The 21,037-nt window shown below is 53.8% G+C and overlaps 1 protein-coding gene across 1 annotated transcript in view; it reads left to right on the forward strand.

Moving 5' to 3' along the window:
• Positions 1-5,473: 5,473 nt before the first annotated feature.
• LGALS3BP (galectin 3 binding protein) overlaps positions 5,474-21,037 on the forward strand; it is a 162,344-nt gene continuing 146,780 nt past the window's right edge. Inside the window, exon 1 of the mRNA XM_085617461.1 lies at positions 5,474-5,611. The gene's annotated coding sequence lies outside the window, so the exon portion shown is untranslated. The remainder of the gene's footprint in view (positions 5,612-21,037) is intronic.

Here is a 21,037-nt window from a genome sequence, read left to right on the forward strand (position 1 = left end):
AGATATTGTGTTTGACAATGTGGGACTGTGTAGGACTTGCCTAGTGAGCGAGGCTGTGCACTTGTACCCTGTGACTCTAATTTATAAGTGAGACAATGTATGAAACTCAAACCCAGCGGGTAAAATTTGCACACAGTGAGTGAGACTACTCCGAATCTGCAGTTATATTCAGTGAGTAAAACTGTGTTACACGGTGTGAAGCTATTACCCTAAAAACAGGGCACGGGAATTATGCGATTCTGCAGCAGCTGCTTTTTCACATAAGATTTGCATAATTTACCTCATCCGCTGCGTAATCTGCAGGGGGCGGGAGACCAGCCTTGAGCTCGGTAGTCTGTTGTGTTGCGCCTGTGACACAACAGGCGCACAACGTGGAGGTCATGTGACCTCAAGTTAATAAAGGTGGTCGCGCTCGTACGTAAGCCAGTATGGTTACGACGGCGAGAGCAGTGCGTAACATAACCTGGCTCCCGAGTCGTTATTGGGCTACCGCGTTTCACACCTGCAACCTGCATTGGCCTGTTGCAGAGCGCGTGTCGCCTCAGGCAACACAACAACTGGCGACGAGGGTGGGCGTACCCTCGTGGATCGTCGAACGCTGGTGTGGCGGCCACGAGCTCTGCCATCGGCTCACGGCGCTCGTGCCCCGGCGCGTGTGTGCTGCCGATCCGAGAGCGGCGTGGTCTCCGGTGCGCCTCTTCATCGGCGCGAAGCAGGAGGAGTGTGGGAACGTCGGCGCGACCCCCCAGAGGTGAGGAGAAGTGGAGCTGCCCATCCCCCGTTCAGCGTGCTGCATGTAAGGCCTAGGCCTCCTGGCCACATGGTCTAGGCCCGATACAGTGCAGCCCAGCCTGCACAAGGAGACACCCAGGTCCCCCACAGCGATCAGGCATCCTTCACTGAGCACAAACACTGAAGAGAGACTAAGGAGCCTCACCACATGGCCATCTGCAGTGAAGTTACCAAGCATATGGGGGTGTGAATCTCCACTAAGAGCCCAAGCCCCTGCCCCTCCAAAAAGAGGAGAGTAACCAGCTGCACCCCAGTAGAGTGCTGGGAGTCTGAGAAATAAGACAAAGTAAAACATCAAACATTGGCAAAAGCAAGCCAACAAGCGCCAGCTCAATAAGCACTGGCAAAAGCAAGTCACTAGCACAATCAGACGCTCAAGAAAAAAAAAATCAAATCCAGGAGAGGCTGTAAATTTGTGTGGGAGGCCCGGGCAACGGCGAAGTCCCCAGTCACGGCGGCAAACATGACAACGATACCCCATATAGAGCCATTTATTGTGGAGGGATCGCTCTCATCACTGGCGCCCAAGTGGAAGGACTGGGTGGATCGCCTACTCATATTCTTTGAGGTCACCAAGGTCCATAAGGACCAGAAAAGAGCAATGCTGTTGCACCTGGGGGGCAAGGACATCCATATTCATCACCAAAACGCTGGTGGAAGCAACGCCCAAGAGCCACCACACACTGATAAATGCCCTCAATGAATATTTTGAACCCATGGCCAATCAAGATTACGAAAGGTTCATATTTCGGCAAGCGCGTCAGCTCCCAGAAGAATCGTTGGACACGTACCATGCCAGATTTAAAAACCCAGCGTCCACATGCGGATTCCCGGATGAGATAGAAGAAATTCGGGGACAGATAATTCAAGGCTGCGCATCTACCAAGCTCCGGGAAAGGATACTTGAGGAATCTGGAAAGTCTCTCGCGGACATATTGACCCTGGGGCGGACCAAAGAATTGTCGAAAGCACAGGCAGCACACATGGAAGCAACCCTCCAAGTGCTTGTGAAGGCCAAACCAGTGAACGCCGTAACAACCAAACCCTCGACAAGATGGGCCAAGAAGGGACCCGGGACATCCACATCAGGACACCCCAAAGCCTGCGGATACTGCGGAGGTTCACCCCATCCGGCAGCGGAGTGCCCCGCCAAAGGCAAGAGATGCTCAGGGTGCGGAAGGTTTAACCACTTCGAGAAAGTCTGCAGGTCCAAGAGATACCGCAAACCCCGCCAAGTGGTAAATGCCCTGCCCGAAGGAGAGAGAGGACCCAGTGATATGGATAACGATGAGGAGGAAGAGCGGGTTGTGCACAAAGTCTACATGATCGGCACTACAACTCGGAAGGCGCGACGGCTGCCCCAGTGCAGAGTTCGAGTGGGGTCCCAAGAGGCAATGGCAGTAGTCGACACCGGTGCTACCATCAACATCATGGCATCGACCCTACACGGCACCATGAATCCCATGCCAGTCCTCTACCCCTCGGCCATCACAGTGTTCGCATACGGTCAGGACACACCTCTGAAGATACGAGGCCGATTCTGAACGTCCATATCACATGGTACCCAATCCATCACCACCAACGTTTATGTCACCGAAGATGGGCAGGGAATGCTCTTGGGGTACAGAGCCGCTGAAGACCTGGGGGTGGTGAAGTTCGCCTTCGGGGTACACCAGGAGTCCATACAGCATCTCCTATCTGAAATCTCGGAAGTATTCCAGGGGATTGGAAGGTTCAAGGGGTAAGAGATACACCTCCACATTGACCCCACAGTCCAACCAGTGGCCCTGCGGCACCGGCGGATAGCATTCCACCTGCGTCCCCTGGTCGAGGAAGAGCTCAAGAAATTGGAGGCTGCTGGTATAATCGAAAAAGTGACTGGCCCCACACCGTGGGTGTCCCCGATCGTTGTCACCCGAAAACCCAAACAGCCAGGCGCGGTGAGGATTTGTGTCGATATGAGGCTCCCCAATGTCGCCATCAAGAGGGAATGCCACACCACCCCCACAATAGACGATCTGATTGAGGAAATGGCCGGAGCCTGCTGGTTTTCCAAGTTAGATCTGAGGTCCGGATACCATCAGTTGGTGCTAGATGAGGCGTCTCGCAATATTACAACATTCTTGACACATGTGGGGCTCCGGAGATATACCCGTTAAGCTTCGGAGGTCCAGCGTGGCGGAAGTATTCCAGAACATTATACAAGAACTCATCGCAGACATCCCTGGCGTCATTCATGTCAGTGATGACATCATAATACATGCAAAAACAATTCCCGAACATAACACTCACCTCACCCAAGTACTTTGTTGATTGCGGGATGCAGGCCTCACCCTGCATCGTGAAAAATGTGAGTTCCTACGGAGAAAGCTACAATTCTTTGGATACACGTTCTCCACGGAAGGAGTCAACCCCGACCCTGAAAAGGTCAGAGACATAAAAGATGCCGTTGCCCCCACAAACGTCACCGAGGTCCGCAGCTTCCTCGGTATGGTAAATTATTGTGGGAGGTTCATCTGGGATCTTGCCAACTTGACCCTACCCTTGAGAGAGCTTACCAAGGAGTCCACCCCCTGGAAGTGGGGTCCGGACCAAGCCAAGGCATTTGTGGAAACCAAAGAGGCCCTCTCCGAAGCCACCACACTCGCCTTCTTTGACCCCAGAAAACTGACACTGGTTGCGGTGGATGCCGGCCCCATGGGCTTAGGGGCCGTGCTGTTGCAGAGACGGACCCCGGAGGAGGACTGGGCCCCGGTGGCTTTTGCTAGCCGATCCCTCACCGAGACGGAGTAACGATACTCCCAAATCGAGAAAGAAGCCATTGCCATTCATTGGGGGTGCCGCCATTTTCACCTGTACATATATGGAAAACCCTTTGTGGTAGCAATGGACCACAAGCCACTGGTAGCGCTTTTCTCAGGGACATCCACCAAGCCTCCGCCTCGGATCGAGAAGTGGATGCTGCAGCTCCAGAATTATAACTGCAAAGTGGAATATCAACCCGGATCTCGGAATCCAGCTGACTACCTGTCTCGACATCCCCGGGCAACAACGGTCCAAGCAATGGAGGACGTGGCCGACAATGAAGAATATGTTTGTTGTGTCACCGCTCGCTCCTGCCCACTACCTATCTCCATGGAGAGGCTTCGCGAAGCCACCAGCAAAGATGAATGCCTACAGCGAGCCAGAGCGGCTCTACAAATCGGCAACTGGCACAAGGCCAAGGAAGAATGGAGAGGTCTGACGGCCAATGCACAGCGGGTCATGGACAGCCTACATCACGTCAGAGATGAGCTGACTGAAGATGACACGGGGTGCCTCCTAAGGGGACCGGGCTGGTAATCCCGACCTCGCTAACCGAACAGGTTGTCCGTCTGGCACACATCGGACATCAGGGCATGGTCAAGACTAAGTCCAGACTTCGAACCAAGGTGTGGTTCCCACTAATGGACGAACTTGTGGAAGCAACCGTCCGGCACCACAAGGCCCATGCACAGGTCAGTCGTAGGCGGAGGGCCCAAGTGCCACATCTGCAAAAAGGCGATGTGGTGCTACTCAAGAATTGAATCACCAGCGGCAAGTTTAGGCTGACATATGAAAAGGACCCGTGGACTGTAGTCAATGTCAAAGGAACACGAATCATTGCCACGCGAGGGAGAGAAATCATAACCTGGAACGTGTCGCACTTTAAGAGGTACCAATCCGAGCGATCGGGGCCGTCACCAGTCTGGTGTGAGGACGTCTCCCAGAGAGCACCAGTGGCAGAGTCCAGCTCTAGCGGGGCATCAGGCGCATCGGCCACTGAAGACATCTGGGAATCCCCGAGTCCCGCGTCAAGCCCGGGCAGAGTCGTCGCAGGGATAGCGTTGAATGACAGTGACCACCGTCCCGAGACCCAGCATGGTGAAGAGGCCCTGGACGCCGGTGGCCGTGACTCCCAAAACAGGGGACTATCTCAGCACCAACTGCGGGGTAACCCAGCGCCCTCCTGCCGCCTGAAGGACTACTTTACGTAAGACTGTTTTATGTTATCTTTGCTGAACATTGTTGGGTAGCAATTCGCAAAAGGTCGCTCAGAACCTTGTTGACTGTTTGGTTTCAATGTTTGTTGGGGAGGGATGTTGTGTTGCGCCTGTGACACAACAGGCGCACAACGTGGAGGTCATGTGACCTCAAGTTAATAATGGTGGTCGCGCACGTACGTGGGGCTACGACGGCGAGACCAGTGCTTAACATAACCTGGCTCTGAGTCCCGGGTCGTTATTGGGCTACCGCGTTATTGGGCTACCGCGTTTCACACCTGCGACCTGCATTGACCTGTTGCCGAGCGCGTGTCGCCTCAGGCAACACAACAGTAGTCTCACACACCTGAATCGGGAGGCTTGGCGTGTATGGGGGCGCCGCAGGCGAAACTGAAGTCCCTTTCTTTTCCTCGAGAAAGAAAGCCGAACCACTCCTAGTTTCGTTTCCTTGGGCCCTTAGGTGTAAGTTTCAGTTCGGTTTTTAACTCCAGGAAATCACATGCTCCTCAGCTGAGCTAACCAACGAAAGGGAAGTGTGCAATCTTTAGAAAACAAAACCTTCCATAGATTAGCCCCTTTTGGCGCCCTTGACCCCGCAAACTTCCCATGCACCCCTCACCCCCTCCCTCCACTTCGATGTTTGCTTTTCCATTTGATAGGTCGAGTCCTGTGCTGGTTAAGAAACCGGGTCCTATCATGTGAACACGGGGGTGGTGGGGTGGTCATGAACAGGGTAGAAAAGCCCAGACGGACTTCCCCAAATCACAGTTCCAGGCCTCTCACTCGCGTTAAGGACGGTAAGCAGACACCCCATGGCTATGCTCTTGCACAGGACGCAGATTCACGACAGAGAATGAACTAGATTAATACTTTTTTGCCATCAGGACTAATTGTAATTTTAACTGTAATTGCCTGAAAAGGCACCGAAGCGCTTAGATGGATCGCATGTTACATCTATGGGCAGTGATTAGCTGACATGGCGTTGTAGTGCAGTGCGGTCTGTGAGAAGGTGTCTTTTCACACATGTGCATGTCCAGATGTTCTATATCGCATGGGGCAGTAGCGTAGCAGTGTGCCACAGGACCCACTGCAAGGAGGGATTCGAAATGCCCCCATGGTTGCTGTTTGAAATATAAAAAGCATCAAAAATCAGGTTTCCGTGGGTCTCTCGGTGCCACTGCAGCAGCTGCCCCAATGGGAGCAGGGTCATGTTTAGGAGTAAACCGGCGCTTTTAGGCCCCAAGCCTGGCATATCCAGCGGTGCCACTGAACAGTATTGGCTTCAGTACAGTCACGTGCTGTCAGTACTGCAATAGCGGGGGGGGGGGGGGGGGAGGGGGTTACTACCAAAGGACATGCTTCAGGTTTGCTGTCTGGCCTCTGCGTGGTACCAAGTACCATAGTGAGGACACAGCTGGTGAGCGTGAGAGGGGCAGCACTGAGGTGCAGAGGTCAGTGAAGGTCAGGACTGTGATGCATGCACAGTCGGAGCTTGGCGTGATTCCAGCACGGGGGTCTGAAGGTCGGGATTGAGGTGCATTCCTGTAGCTGGTCCGCTTCTCCCGACTGAAATAGCATGGCGGACTGAGGACACGACTGAGGTGCGTTGGGGGAATTGTGTGTGATTCCCAGTCCTGAAATAGCGGGGTGTGGTAAAGTCCCAGATTGGGGCGCATTGAGAGAGGTGTGTGTATGTCCCAGTCCTGGAATAGCAGGGTGTGTGGAGTAAGATTGGGGCGCACTGGGACAGCTGTGTGTGAGTCCCAGTCCAGGAATAGCGGTGTGTGGAGCAAGATTGGGGCGCATTGGGAGAACTGTGTGTGAGTCCCAGTCCTGGAACAGCGTGGTGTGGGGTAAGATTGGGGCGCACTGGGAGAGCTGTGCGTGAGTCCCAGTCCTGGAACAGCGTGGTGTGGCGTAAGATTGGGGCGCACTGGGAGAGCTGTGCGTGAGTCCCAGTCCTGGAATAGCGTGGTGTGGAGTAAGATTGGGGAGCATTAGAAGAGCTGTTTGTGAGTCCCAGTCCTGGAATAGCGGGGTGTGAAGTAAGATTGGGGCGCAATGGGAGAGCTGTGTGTGAATCTCAGTCCTGGAATAGCGGGGTGTGGTGTAGAGCAATATTGGGGCGCATTGGGAGAGGTGTGTGTGTGTCCCAGTCCTGGAATAGCAGGGTGTGGAGTAAGATTGGGGCGCACAGGGAGAGCTGTGTGTGTGTCCTAGTCTTGGAATAGCAGGGTGTGGAGTAAGATTGGGGCGCACTGGGAGAGTTGTGTGTGTGTCCCAGACTTGGAATAGCAGGGTATGGTAAAGTGCAAGATTGGGGCGCATTGAGAGAGATGTGTGAGTCCCAGTCCTGGAATAGCAGGGTGTGGAGTAAGATTGTGGCGCATTGGGAGAGCTGTGTGTGAGTCCCAGTCCTAGAATAGCAGGGTGTGGAGTAAGATTGGGGCGCATTGGGAAAGCTGTGTGTGAATCTCAGTCCTGCAATAGCGGGGTGTGGTGTAGAGCACTATTGGGGCGCATTGGGAGAGGTGTGTGTGTGTCCCAGTCCTGGAATAACAGGGTGTGGAGTAAGATTGGTACGCATTGGGAGAGATGTTTGTGTGTGTCCCAGTACTGGAATAGCGGGGTATGGAGCAAGATTGTGGAGCATTGAGAGAGCTGTGTGTGAGTCCCAGTCCTGGAATAGCTGGGTGTGGAGTAAGATTGGGACACATTTAGAGAGCTGTGTGTGAGTCCCAGTCGTAGAACAGCAGAGTGTGGAGTAAGATTGGGCCGCATTGGGAGAGCTGTTTGTGTGTGTGTCCCAGTCCTGGAATAGCAGGCTGTGGTGAAGAGCAAGAATGAGGCGCATTGGGAGAGCTGTGTGCGAGTCACAGTCCTGGAATAGCATGGTGTGGAGCAAAATTAGGGCACATTGGGAGAGGTATATGTGAGTCCCAGTCCTGGAACAGCGGGGTCTGGAGCAAGATTGGGGCGCATTGGGAGAGCTGTGTGTGTCTCAGTCCTGGAATAGCGGGGTGTAGATTAAGATTGGGGTGCATTGGGAGAGCTGTGTGTGAGTCCCAGTCCTGGAAAAGCGTGGTGTGGAGCAAGATTGGGGTACAATGGGAGAGCTGTGTGTGAGTCCCAGTCCTGGAACAGCGGGGTGTGGAGCAAGATTGGGGCGCATTTGGAGAGCTGTGTGTTAGTCCCAGTCCTGGAATAGCAAGGTGTGGAGTCAGATTGGTACGCATTGGGAGAGCTGTTTGTGTGTGTGTCCCAGTCCTGGAATAGCGGGGTGTGGAGCAAGATTTGGGTGCATTGGGAGAGCTGTTTGTGTGTGTGTCCCAGTCGTGGAATAGTAGGGTCTGGAGTAATATTGGGATGCATTGGGAGAGCTGTGTGTGTGTGTGTGTCCCAGTCCTGGAATTACGAGGTGTGGTGTAAAGCAAGATTGGGGCGCATTGGGAGAGCTGTGTGTGAGTCCCAGTCGTGGAATAGCGTGGTGTGGAGCAAGGTTGGGGTGCATTGGGAGAGCTGTGTGTGAGTCTCAGTCCTGGAATAGCAGGGTGTGGAGAAAGATGGGGGCGCACTGGGAGAACTCTGTTTGAGTCCCAGTCCTGGAATAGCAGGGTGTGGACTAAGATTGGGGCGCATTGGGAGAGCTCTGTGTGAGTCCTAGTCCTGGAATAGCGGGGTATGGAGCAAGATTGGGGCACATTGGGAAAGCTGTGTGTGAGTCTCAGTCCTGGAATAGCAGGGTGTGGAGTAAGATTGGGAGAGCTGTGTGTGAGTCCCAGTCCTGGAATAGCAGGGTGTGGAGTAAGATTGGTACGCATTGGGAGAGCTGTATGTGAGTCCCAGTCCTAGAATAGCAGGGTGTGGAGTAAGATTGGGGCGCATTGGGAGAGCTGTGTGTGAATCTCAGTCCTGGAATAGCGGGGTGTGGTGTAGAGCAATATTGGGGAGCATTGGGAGAGGTGTTTGTGTGTCCCAGTCCTGGAATAGCAGGGTGTGGAGTAAGATTGGTATGCATTGGGAGAGCTGTTTGTGTGTGTGTCCCAGTCCTGGAATAGCGGGGTGTGGAGCAAGATTTGGGTGCATTGGGAGAGCTGTTTGTGTGTGTGTCCCAGTCGTGGAATAGTAGGGTCTGGAGAAATATTGGGATGCATTGGGAGAGCTGTGTGTGTGTCCCAGTCCTGGAATTACGAGGTGTGGTGTAAAGCAAGATTGGGGCGCATTGGGAGAGCTGTGTGTGAGTCCCAGTCGTGGAATAGCGTGGTGTGGAGCAAGATTGGGGTGCATTGGGAGAGCTGTGTGTGAGTCTCAGTCCTGGAATAGCAGGGTGTGGAGAAAGATTGGGGCGCACTGGGAGAACTCTGTTTGAGTCCCAGTCCTGGAATAGCAGGGTGTGGACTAAGATTGGGGCGCATTGGGAGAGCTGTGTGTGAGTCCTAGTCCTGGAATAGCGGGGTATGGAGAAAGATTGGGGCACATTGGGAAAGCTGTGTGTGAGTCTCAGTCCTGGAATAGCAGGGTGTGGAGTAAGATTGGGAGAGCTGTGTGTGAGTCCCAGTCCTGGAATAGCAGGGTGTGGAGTAAGATTGGTACGCATTGGGAGAGCTGTATGTGAGTCCCAGTCCTAGAATAGCAGGGTGTGGAGTAAGATTGGGGCGCATTGGGAGAGCTGTGTGTGAATCTCAGTCCTGGAATAGCGGGGTGTGGTGTAGAGCAATATTGGGGAGCATTGGGAGAGGTGTTTGTGTGTCCCAGTCCTGGAATAGCAGGGTGTGGAGTAAGATTGGTATGCATTGGGAGAGCTGTTTGTGTGTGTGTCCCAGTACTGGAATAGCGGGGTGTGGAGCAAGATTGGGGTGCATTGAGAGAGCTGTGTGTGAGTCCCAGTCCGGGTGTGGAGTAAGATTGGGACACATTTGGAGAGCTGTGTGTGAGTCCCAGTGGTGGAACAGCAGAGTGTGGAGTAAGATTGGGCCGCATTGGGAGAGCTGTTTCTGTGTGTGTCACAGTCCTGGAATAGCGGGCTGTGGTGAAGAGCAAGAATGAGGCGCATTGGGAGAGCTGTGTGCGAGTCTCAGTCCTGGAATAGCATGGTGTGGAGCAAAATTAGGGCACATTGGGAGAGCTGTGTGTGAGTCCCAGTCCTGGAACAGCGGGGTCTGGAGCAAGATTGGGGCACATTGGGAGAGCTGTGTGTGTCTCAGTCCTGGAATAGCGGGGTGTAGAGTAAGATTGGGGTGCATTAGAAGAGCTGTGTGTGAGTCCCAGTCCTGGAATAGCGTGGTGTGGAGCAAGATTGGGGTACAATGGGAGAGCTGTGTGTGAGTCCCAGTCCTGGAGCAGCGGGGTGTGGAGCAAGATTGGGGCGCATTTGGAGAGCTGTTTGTTAGTCCCAGTCCTGGAATAGCAAGGTGTGGAGTCAGATTGGTACGCATTGGGAGAGCTGTGTGTGTGTGTATGTCCCAGTCCTGGAATTGCAAGGTGTGGTGTAAAGCAAGATTGGGGTGCATTGGGAGAGCTGTGTGTGAGTCCCAGTCGTGGAATAGCGTGGTGTGGAGACAGATTGGGGCGCATTGGGAGAGCTGTGTGTGAGACTCAGTCCTGGAATAGCAGGGTGTGGAGTAAGATTGGGGCGCACTGGGAGAGCTGTGTGTGAGTCCCAGTCCTGGAATAGCGGGGTGTGGTATAGAGCAGAATTGGGGCATATTGGGAGCGCTCTGCGTGAATCCCAGTCCTGGAATAGCAGGGTGTGAAGTAACATTGGGGTGCATTAGGAGAGCTGTTTGTGAGTCTCAGTCCTGGAATAGCAGGGTGTGGAGTAAGATTGGGACGCATTGGGAGAGCTGTGTGTGTGTGTCCCAGTCCTGAAATAGCAGGTGTGGTGTAAAGCAAGATTGAGGGGCATTGGGAGAGCTCTGTGTGAGTCCCAGTCCTAGAGTAGCAGGGTGTGGAGTAAGATTGGGCCGCAATGGGAGAGCTGTTTGTGTGTGTGTCCCAGTCCTGGAATAGCAGGCTGTGGTGAAGAGCAAGAATGAGGCGCATTGGGAGAGCTGTGTGCGAGTCACAGTCCTGGAATAGCATGGTGTGGAGCAAAATTAGGGCACATTGGGAGAGCTATATGTGAGTCCCAGTCCTGGAACAGCAGGGTCTGGAGCAAGATTGGGGCGCATTGGGAGAGCTGTGTGTGTCTCAGTCCTGGAATAGCGGGGTGTAGATTAAGATTGGGGTGCATTGGGAGAGCTGTGTGTGAGTCCCAGTCCTGGAATAGTGTGGTGTGGAGCAAGATTGGGGTACAATGGGAGAGCTGTGTGTGAGTCCCAGTCCTGGAACAGCGGAGTGTGGAGCAAGATTGGGGCGCATTTGGAGAGCTGTGTGTTAGTCCCAGTCCTGGAATAGCAAGGTGTGCAGTCAGATTGGTACGCATTGGGAGAGCTGTTTGTGTGTGTGTCCCAGTCCTGGAATAGCAGGGTGTGGAGCAAGATTTGGGTGCAGTGGGAGAGCTGTTTGTGTGTGTGTCACAGTCGTGGAATAGTAGGGTCTGGAGTAAGATTGGGATGCATTGGGAGAGCTGTGTGTGTGTCCCAGTCCTGGAATTGCGAGGTGTGGTGTAAAGCAAGATTGGGGCGCATTGGGAGAGCTGTGTGTGAGTCCCAGTCGTGGAATAGCGTGGTGTGGAGCAAGATTGGGGTGTATTGGGAGAGCTGTGTGTGAGTCTCAGTCCTGGAATAGCAGGGTGTGGAGTAAGATTGGGAGAGCTGTGTGTGAGTCCCAGTCCTGGAATAGCAGGGTGTGGAGTAAGATTGGGGCGCACTGGGAGAACTCTATTTGAGTCCCAGTCCTGGAATAGCAGGGTGTGAACTAAGATTTGGACGCATTGGGAGAGCTCTGTGTGAGTCCTAGTCCTGGAATAGTGGGGTATGGAGCAAGATTGGGGCACATTGGGAAAGCTGTGTGTGAGTCTCAGTCCTGGAATAGCAGGGTGTGGAGTAAGATTGGGAGAGCTGTGTGTGAGTCCCAGTCCTGGAATAGCAGGGTGTGGAGTAAGATTGGGGTGCATTGGTAGAGCTGTGTGTGAATCTCAGTCCTGGAATAGCGGGGTGTGGTGTAGAGCAATATTGGGGCGCATTGGGATAGGTGTTTGTGTGTCCCAGTCCTGGAATAGCAGGGTGTGGAGTAAGATTGGTATGCATTGGGAGAGCTGTTTGTGTGTGTGTCCCAGTACTGAAATAGCGGGGTGTGGAGCAAGATTGGGGTGCATTGAGAGAGCTGTGTGTGAGTCCCAGTCCTGGAATAGCCGGGTGTGGAGTAAGATTGGGACACATTTGGAGAGCTGTGTGTGAGTCCCAGTGGTGGAACAGCAGAGTGTGGAGTAAGATTGGGCCGCATTGGGAGAGCTGTTCCTGTGTGTGTCACAGTCCTGGAATAGCGGGCTGTGGTGAAGAGCAAGAATGAGGCACATTGGGAGAGCTGTGTGCGAGTCACAGTCCTGGAATAGCATGGTGTGGAGCAAAATTAGGGCACATTGGGAGAGCTGTGTGTGAGTCCCAGTCCTGGAACAGCGGGGTCTGGAGCAAGATTGGGGCGCATTGGGAGAGCTGTGTGTGTCTCAGTCCTGGAATAGCGGGGTGTAGAGTAAAATTGGGGTGCATTGGAAGAGCTGTGTGTGAGTCCCAGTCCTGGAATAGCGTGGTGTGGAGCAAGATTGGGGTACAATGGGAGAGCTGTGTGTGAGTCCCAGTCCTGGAGCAGCGGGGTGTGGAGCAAGATTGGGGCACATTTGGAGAGCTGTGTGTTAGTCCCAGTCCTGGAATAGCAAGGTGTGGTGTCAGATTGGTACGCATTGGGAGAGCTGTGTGTGTGTGTATGTCCCAGTCCTGGAATTGCAAGGTGTGGTGTAAAGCAAGATTGGGGTGCATTGGGAGAGCTGTTTGTGAGTCCCAGTCGTGGAATAGCGTGGTGTGGAGCAAGATTGGGTCGCATTGGGAGAGCTGTGTGTGAGTCTCAGTCCTGGAATAGCAGGTTGTGGAGTAAGATTGGGGCGCACTGGGAGAGCTGTGTGTGTGTCCCAGTCCTGGAATAGCGGGGTGTGGCATAGAGCAGAATTGGGGCGTATTGGGAGAGCTGTGTGTGAATCTCAGTCCTGGAATAGCGGGGTGTGGTGTAGAGCAATATTGGGGCGCATTGGGAGAGGTGTTTGTGTGTCCCAGTCCTGGAATAGCAGGGTGTGGAGTAAGGTTGGCATGCATTGGGAGAGCTGTTCGTGTGTGTGTCCCAGTACTGGAATAGCGGGGTGTGGAGCAAGATTGGGGTGCATTGAGAGACCTGTGTGTGAGTCCCAGTCCTGGAATAGCCGGGTGTGGAGTAAGATTGGGACACATTTGGAGAGCTGTGTGTGAGTCCCAGTGGTGGAACAGCAGAGTGTGGAGTAAGATTGGGCCGCATTGGGAGAGCTGTTTCTGTGTGTGTCACAGTCCTGGAATAGCGGGCTGTGGTGAAGAGCAAGAATGAGGCGCATTGGGAGAGCTGTGTGCGAGTCACAGTCCTGGAATAGCATGGTGTGGAGCAAGATTGGGTCGCATTGGGAGAGCTGTTTGTGAGTCCCAGTCGTGGAATAGCGTGGTGTGGAGCAAGATTGGGTCGCATTGGGAGAGCTGTGTGTGAGTCTCAGTCCTGGAATAGCAGGTTGTGGAGTAAGATTGGGGCGCACTGGGAGAGCTGTGTGTGTGTCCCAGTCCTGGAATAGCGGGGTGTGGCATAGAGCAGAATTGGGGCGTATTGGGAGAGCTGTGTGTGAATCTCAGTCCTGGAATAGCGGGGTGTGGTGTAGAGCAATATTGGGGCGCATTGGGAGAGGTGTTTGTGTGTCCCAGTCCTGGAATAGCAGGGTGTGGAGTAAGGTTGGCATGCATTGGGAGAGCTGTTCGTGTGTGTGTCCCAGTACTGGAATAGCGGGGTGTGGAGCAAGATTGGGGTGCATTGAGAGACCTGTGTGTGAGTCCCAGTCCTGGAATAGCCGGGTGTGGAGTAAGATTGGGACACATTTGGAGAGCTGTGTGTGAGTCCCAGTGGTGGAACAGCAGAGTGTGGAGTAAGATTGGGCCGCATTGGGAGAGCTGTTTCTGTGTGTGTCACAGTCCTGGAATAGCGGGCTGTGGTGAAGAGCAAGAATGAGGCGCATTGGGAGAGCTGTGTGCGAGTCACAGTCCTGGAATAGCATGGTGTGGAGCAAAATTAGGGCACATTGGGAGAGCTGTGTGTGAGTCCCAGTCCTGGAACAGCGGGGTCTGGAGCAAGATTGGGGCGCATTGGGAGAGCTGTGTGTGTCTCAGTCCTGGAATAGCGGGGTGTAGAGTAAAATTGGGGTGCATTGGAAGAGCTGTGTGTGAGTCCCAGTCCTGGAATAGCGTGGTGTGGAGCAAGATTGGGGTACAATGGGAGAGCTGTGTGTGAGTCCCAGTCCTGGAGCAGCGGGGTGTGGAGCAAGATTGGGGCACATTTGGAGAGCTGTGTGTTAGTCCCAGTCCTGGAATAGCAAGGTGTGGTGTCAGATTGGTACGCATTGGGAGAGCTGTGTGTGTGTGTATGTCCCAGTCCTGGAATTGCAAGGTGTGGTGTAAAGCAAGATTGGGGTGCATTGGGAGAGCTGTTTGTGAGTCCCAGTCGTGGAATAGCGTGGTGTGGAGCAAGATTGGGTCGCATTGGGAGAGCTGTGTGTGAGTCTCAGTCCTGGAATAGCAGGTTGTGGAGTAAGATTGGGGCGCACTGGGAGAGCTGTGTGTGTGTCCCAGTCCTGGAATAGCGGGGTGTGGCATAGAGCAGAATTGGGGCGTATTGGGAGAGCTGTGTGTGAATCTCAGTCCTGGAATAGCGGGGTGTGGTGTAGAGCAATATTGGGGCGCATTGGGAGAGGTGTTTGTGTGTCCCAGTCCTGGAATAGCAGGGTGTGGAGTAAGGTTGGCATGCATTGGGAGAGCTGTTCGTGTGTGTGTCCCAGTACTGGAATAGCGGGGTGTGGAGCAAGATTGGGGTGCATTGAGAGACCTGTGTGTGAGTCCCAGTCCTGGAATAGCCGGGTGTGGAGTAAGATTGGGACACATTTGGAGAGCTGTGTGTGAGTCCCAGTGGTGGAACAGCAGAGTGTGGAGTAAGATTGGGCCGCATTGGGAGAGCTGTTTCTGTGTGTGTCACAGTCCTGGAATAGCGGGCTGTGGTGAAGAGCAAGAATGAGGCGCATTGGGAGAGCTGTGTGCGAGTCACAGTCCTGGAGCAGCATGGTGTGGAGCAAAATTAGGGCACATTGGGAGAGCTGTGTGTGAGTCCCAGTCCTGGAACAGCGGGGTCTGGAGCAAGATTGGGGCGCATTGGGAGAGCTGTGTGTGGCTCAGTCCTGGAATAGCGGGGTGTAGAGTAAGATTGGGGTGCATTAGAAGAGCTGTGTGTGAGTCCCAGTCCTGGAATAGCGTGGTGTGGAGCAAGATTGGGGTACAATGGGAGAGCTGTGTGTGAGTCCCAGTCCTGGAGCAGCGGGGTGTGGAGCAAGATTGGGGCGCATTTGGAGAGCTGTTTGTTAGTCCCAGTCCTGGAATAGCAAGGTGTGGAGTCAGATTGGTACGCATTGGGAGAGCTGTGTGTGTGTGTATGTCCCAGTCCTGGAATTGCAAGGTGTGGTGTAAAGCAAGATTGGGGTGCATTGGGAGAGCTGTGTGTGAGTCCCAGTCGTGGAATAGCGTGGTGTGGAGCAAGATTGGGCCGCATTGGGAGAGCTGTGTGTGAGTCTCAGTCCTGGAATAGCAGGGTGTGGAGTAAGATTGGGGCGCACTGGGAGAGCTGTGTGAGTCCCAGTCCTGGAATAGCGGGGTGTGGTATGGAGCACAATTGGGGCGTATTGGGACAGCTGTGTGTGAATCCCAGTCCTGGAATAGCAGGGTGTGAAGTAACATTGGGGTGCATTAGGAGAGCTGTTTGTGAGTCTCAGTCCTGGAATAGCAGGGTGTGGAGTAAGATTGGGACGCATTGGGAGAGCTGTGTGTGTGTGTCCCAGTCCTGAAATAGCAGGTGTGGTGTAAAGCAAGATTGAGGGGCATTGGGAGAGCTCTGTGTGAGTCCCAGTCCTAGAATAGCAGGGTGTGGAGTAAGATTGGGCCGCAATGGGAGAGCTGTTTGTATGTGGGTCCCAGTCCTGGAATAGCAGGCTGTGGTGAAGAGCAAGAATGAGGCGCATTGGGAGAGCTGTGTGCGAGTCACAGTCCTGGAATAGCATGGTGTGGAGCAAAATTAGGGCACATTGGGAGAGCTATATGTGAGTCCCAGTCCTGGAACAGCGGGGTCTGGAGCAAGATTGGGGCGCATTGGGAGAGCTGTGTGTGTCTCAGTCCTGGAATAGCGGGGTGTAGATTAAGATTGGGGTGCATTAGAAGAGCTGTGTGTGAGTCCCAGTCCTGGAATAGCGTGGTGTGGAGCAAGATTGGGGTACAATGGGAGAGCTGTGTGTGAGTCCCAGTCCTGGAACAGCGGGGTGTGGAGCAAGATTGGGGCGCATTTGGAGAGCTGTGTGTTAGTCCCAGTCCTGGAATAGCAAGGTGTGGGCTCAGATTGGTACGCATTGGGAGAGCTGTTTGTGTGTGTGTCCCAGTCCTGGAATAGCGGGGTGTGGAGCAAGATTTGGGTGCAATGGGAGAGCTGTTTGTGTGTGTGTCACAGTCGTGGAATAGTAGGGTCTGGAGTAAGGTTGGGATGCATTGGGAGAGCTGTGTGTGTGTGTGTGTGTGTGTGTCCCAGTCCTGGAATTGCGAGGTGTTGTGTAAAGCAAGATTGGGGCGCATTGGGAGAGCTGTGTGTGAGTCCCAGTCGTGGAATAGCGTGGTGTGGAGCAAGATTGGGGTGCATTGAGAGAGCTGTGTGTGAGTCTCAGTCCTGGAATAGCAGGGTGTGGAGTAAGATTGGGGCGCACTGGGAGAACTCTGTTTGAGTCCCAGTCCTGGAATAGCAGGATGTGGACTAAGATTTGGGCGCATTGGGAGAGCTCTGTGTGAGTCCTAGTCCTGGAATAGCGGGGTATGGAGCAAGATTGGGGCACATTGGGAAAGCTGTGTGTGAGTCTCAGTCCTGGTATAGCAGGGTGTGGAGTAAGATTGGGAGAGCTGTGTGTGAGACCCAGTCCTGGAATAGCAGGGTGTGGAGTAAGATTGGTACGCATTGGGAGAGCTGTGTGTGAGTCCCAGTCCTGGAACAGCGGGGTGTGGAGCAAGATTGGGGCGCATTTGGAGAGCTGTGTGTTAGTCCCAGTCCTGGAATAGCAAGGTGTGGGCTCAGATTGGTACGCATTGGGAGAGCTGTTTGTGTGTGTGTCCCAGTCCTGGAATAGCGGGGTGTGGAGCAAGATTTGGGTGCAATGGGAGAGCTGTTTGTGTGTGTGTCACAGTCGTGGAATAGTAGGGTCTGGAGTAAGGTTGGGATGCATTGGGAGAGCTGTGTGTGTGTGTGTGTGTGTGTCCCAGTCCTGGAATTGCGAGGTGTGGTGTAAAGCAAGATTGGGGCGCATTGGGAGAGCTGTGTGTGAGTCCCAGTCGTGGAATAGCGTGGTGTGGAGCAAGATTGGGGTGCATTGAGAGAGCTGTGTGTGAGTCTCAGTCCTGGAATAGCAGGGTGTGGAGTAAGATTGGGGCGCACTGGGAGAACTCTGTTTGAGTCCCAGTCCTGGAATAGCAGGATGTGGACTAAGATTTGGGCGCATTGGGAGAGCTCTGTGTGAGTCCTAGTCCTGGAATAGCGGGGTATGGAGCAAGATTGGGGCACATTGGGAAAGCTGTGTGTGAGTCTCAGTCCTGGAATAGCAGGGTGTGGAGTAAGATTGGGAGAGCTGTGTGTGAGACCCAGTCCTTGAATAGCAGGGTGTGGAGTAAGATTGGTACGCATTGGGAGAGCTGTGTATGAGTCCCAGTCCTAGAATAGCAGGGTGTGGAGTAAGATTGGGGCGCATTGGGAGAGCTGTGTGTTAATCTCAGTCCTGGAATAGCGGGGTGTGGTGTAGAGCAATATTGGGGCGCATTCGGAGAGGTGTTTGTGTGTCCCAGTCCTGGAATAGCAGGGTGTGGAGTAAGATTGGCATGCATTGGGAGAGCTGTTTGTGTGTGTGTCCCAGTACTGGAATAGCAGGGTGTGGAGCAAGATTGGGGTGCATTGAGAGAGCTGTGTGTGAGTCCCAGTCCTGGAATAGCCGGGTGTGGAGTAAGATTGGGAGACATTTGGAGAGCTGTGTGTGAGTCCCAGTGGTTGAACAGCAGAGGGTGGAGTAAGATTGGGCGGCATTGTGAGAGCTGTTTCTGTGTGTGTCACAGTCCTGGAATAGCGAGCTGTGGTGAAGAGCAAGAATGAGGCACATTGGGAGAGCTGTGTGCGAGTCACAGTCCTGGAATAGCATGGTGTGGAGCAAACTTAGGGCACATTGGGAGAGCTGTGTGTGAGTCCCAGTCCAGGAAAAGCGGGGTCTGGGGCAAGATTGGGGCGCATTGGGAGAGCTGTGTGTGTCTCAGTCCTGGAATAGCGGGGTGTAGAGTAAGATTGGGTGCATTGGAAGAGCTGTGTGTGAGTCCCAGTCCTGGGATAGCGTGGTGTGGAGCAAGATTGGGGTACAATGGGAGAGCTGTGTGTGAGTCCCAGTCCTGGAGCAGCGGGGTGTGGAGCAAGATTGGGGCGCATTTGGAGAGCTGTGTGTTAGTCCCAGTCCTGGAATAGCAAGGTGTGGAGTCAGATTGGTACGCATTGGGAGAGCTGTGTGTGTGTGTGTATGTCCCAGTCCTGGAATTGCAAGGTGTGGTGTAAAGCAATATTGGGGTGCATTGGGAGAGCTGTGTGTGAGTCCCAGTCGTGGAATAGCGTTGTGTGGAGCAAGATTGGGGTGCATTGGGAGAGCTGTGTGTGAGTCTCAGTCCTGGAATAGCAGGGTGTGGAGTAAGATTGGGGCGCACTGGGAGAGCTGTATGTGAGTCCCAGTCCTGGAATAGCGGGGTGTGGTATAGAGCAGAATTGGGGCGTATTGGGAGAGCTGTGTGTGAATCCCAGTCCTGGAATAGCAGGGTGTGAAGTAACATTGGGGTGCATTGGGAGAGCTGTGTGTGAGTCTCAGTCCTGGAACAGCAGGGTGTGGAGTAATATTGGGACGCATTGGGATAGCTGTGTGTGTGTGTGTCCCAGTCCTGAAATAGCGGGTGTGGTGTAAAGCAAGATTGGGGGGCATTGGGAGAGCTCTGTGTGAGTCTCAGTCCTGGAATAGTGGGGTGTGGAGCAAGATAGGGGCACATTAGGAGTGCTATGTGTGAGTCCTAGTCCTGGAATAGCGGGGTGTGGAGCAAGATTGGGGCACATTGAGAAAGCTGTGTGTGAGTCTCAGTCCTGGAATAGCGGGGTGTGGAGTAAGATTTGTGCGTATTGGGAGAGCTGTGTGTGAGTCCCAGTCCTGGAATAGCAGGGTGTGGAGTAAGATTGGGACGCATTGAGAGAGCTGTGTGTGTGTGTGTCCCAGTCCTGAAATAGCGGGTGTGGTGTAAAGCAAGATTGGGGGGCATTGGGAGAGCTGTGTGTGAGTCTCAGTCGTGGAATAGCGCGGTGTGGAGCAAGATTGGGGCGCATTTGGAGAGCTGTGTTTGAGTCCCAGTCCTGGAATAGCAGGGTGTGGTGAAGAGCAGGATTGGGGTGCATTGGGAGAGCTGTGTGTGAGTCTCAGTCCTGGAATAGCAGGGTGTGGAGTAACATTGGGGCTCATTGGGAGAGCTGTGTGTGAGTCCCAGTCCTGGAATACCGGGTGTGGAGCAAGATTGGGGCACACTGGGAGAGCTGTGTGTGAGTCCCATTCCTGGAATAGCATGGTGAAGAGCAAGATTGGAGCGCATTGGGAGAGCTGTGTGTGAGTCCCAATCCTGGGATAGCAGACGGTGGTGAAGAGCAGGATTGGGGCGCATTAGGAGAGCTGTGTGTGAGTCCCAGTCCTGGAATAGCGGGGTGTGGAGTAAGATTTGGGTGCATTGGGAGAGCTGTGTGTGAGTCTCAGTCCTGGAATAGCAGGGTGTGGAGCAAGATTGGGGCGCATTAGGAGTGCTGTGTGTGAGTCCTAGTCCTGGAATAGCAGGATGTGGAGCAAGATTGGGGCGCATTTGGAGAGCTGTGTGTGAGTCTCAGTCCTGGAATAGCGGGATGTGGAGTAATATTTGGGCGCATTGGGAGAGCTGTGTGTGAGTCCTAGTCCTGGAATAGCGGGGTGTGGAGCAAGATTGGGGCGCATTAGGAGTGCTGTGTGTCAGTCCTAGTCCTGGAATAGCGGGGTGTGGAGCAAGATTGGGGCGCATTGGGAGAGTTGTGTGTGAGTCTTAGTCCTGGAATAGCAGGGTGGGGAGTAAGATTTGGGCGCATTGGGAGAGCTGTGTGTGAGTCGCAGTCCTGGAATAGAGGGGTGTGTAGCAAGATTGGGGCGCATTATGAGTGCTGCGTGTGAGTCCTAGTCCTGGAATAGCGTGGTGTGGAGCAAGATTGGGGCGCATTAGGAGAGCTGTGTGTGAGTCTCAGTCCTGTAATAGCGGGGCATGGAGTAAGATTGGGGTGCATTGGGAGATCTGTGTTTGAGTCCCAGTCCTGGAATAGCGGGGTGTGGAGTAAGATTGGGGCTCATTGGGAGAGAAGTGTGTGAGCCCCAGTCCTGGAATAGCGGGGTGTGGTGAAGAGCAAGATTGGGGAGCATTGGGAGAGCTGTGTGTGAATCTCAGTCCTGGAATAGCGGGGTGTGGTGTATAGCAAGATTGGGGCGCTTTGGGAGAGCTGTGTGGGAGTCCCAGTCCTGGAATAGTGGGTTGTGGTGAAGAGCAAGATTGGGGTGCATTGGGAGAGCTGGTGTGTGAGTTGCAGTCCTGGAATAGCAGGGTCTGGAGTAAGATTGGGACTCATTGGGAGAGCTGTTTGTGTGTGTGTCCCAGTCCTGGAATAGCGGGGTGCCATGTAAAGCAAGATTGGGGCGCATTGGGAGACCTGTGTGTGAGTCTCAGTCCTGAATAGCGGGATGTGGTGAAGAGCTGGATTGGGTCGCATTGGGAGAGCTATGTGTGAGTCTCAGTCCTGGAATAGCAGGGTGTGGAGTAAGATTGAAGCGCATTAGAAGAGCTGTTTGTGAGTCCCAGTCGTGGAATAGCGTGGTGTGGAGCAAGATCGGGGCGCATTGGGAGAGCTGTGTGTGAGTC

The sequence above is a fragment of the Triturus cristatus genome, chromosome 7, assembly GCF_964204655.1.
Source record: "Triturus cristatus chromosome 7, aTriCri1.1, whole genome shotgun sequence".
Classification (NCBI taxonomy): Eukaryota; Metazoa; Chordata; class Amphibia; order Caudata; family Salamandridae; genus Triturus; species Triturus cristatus.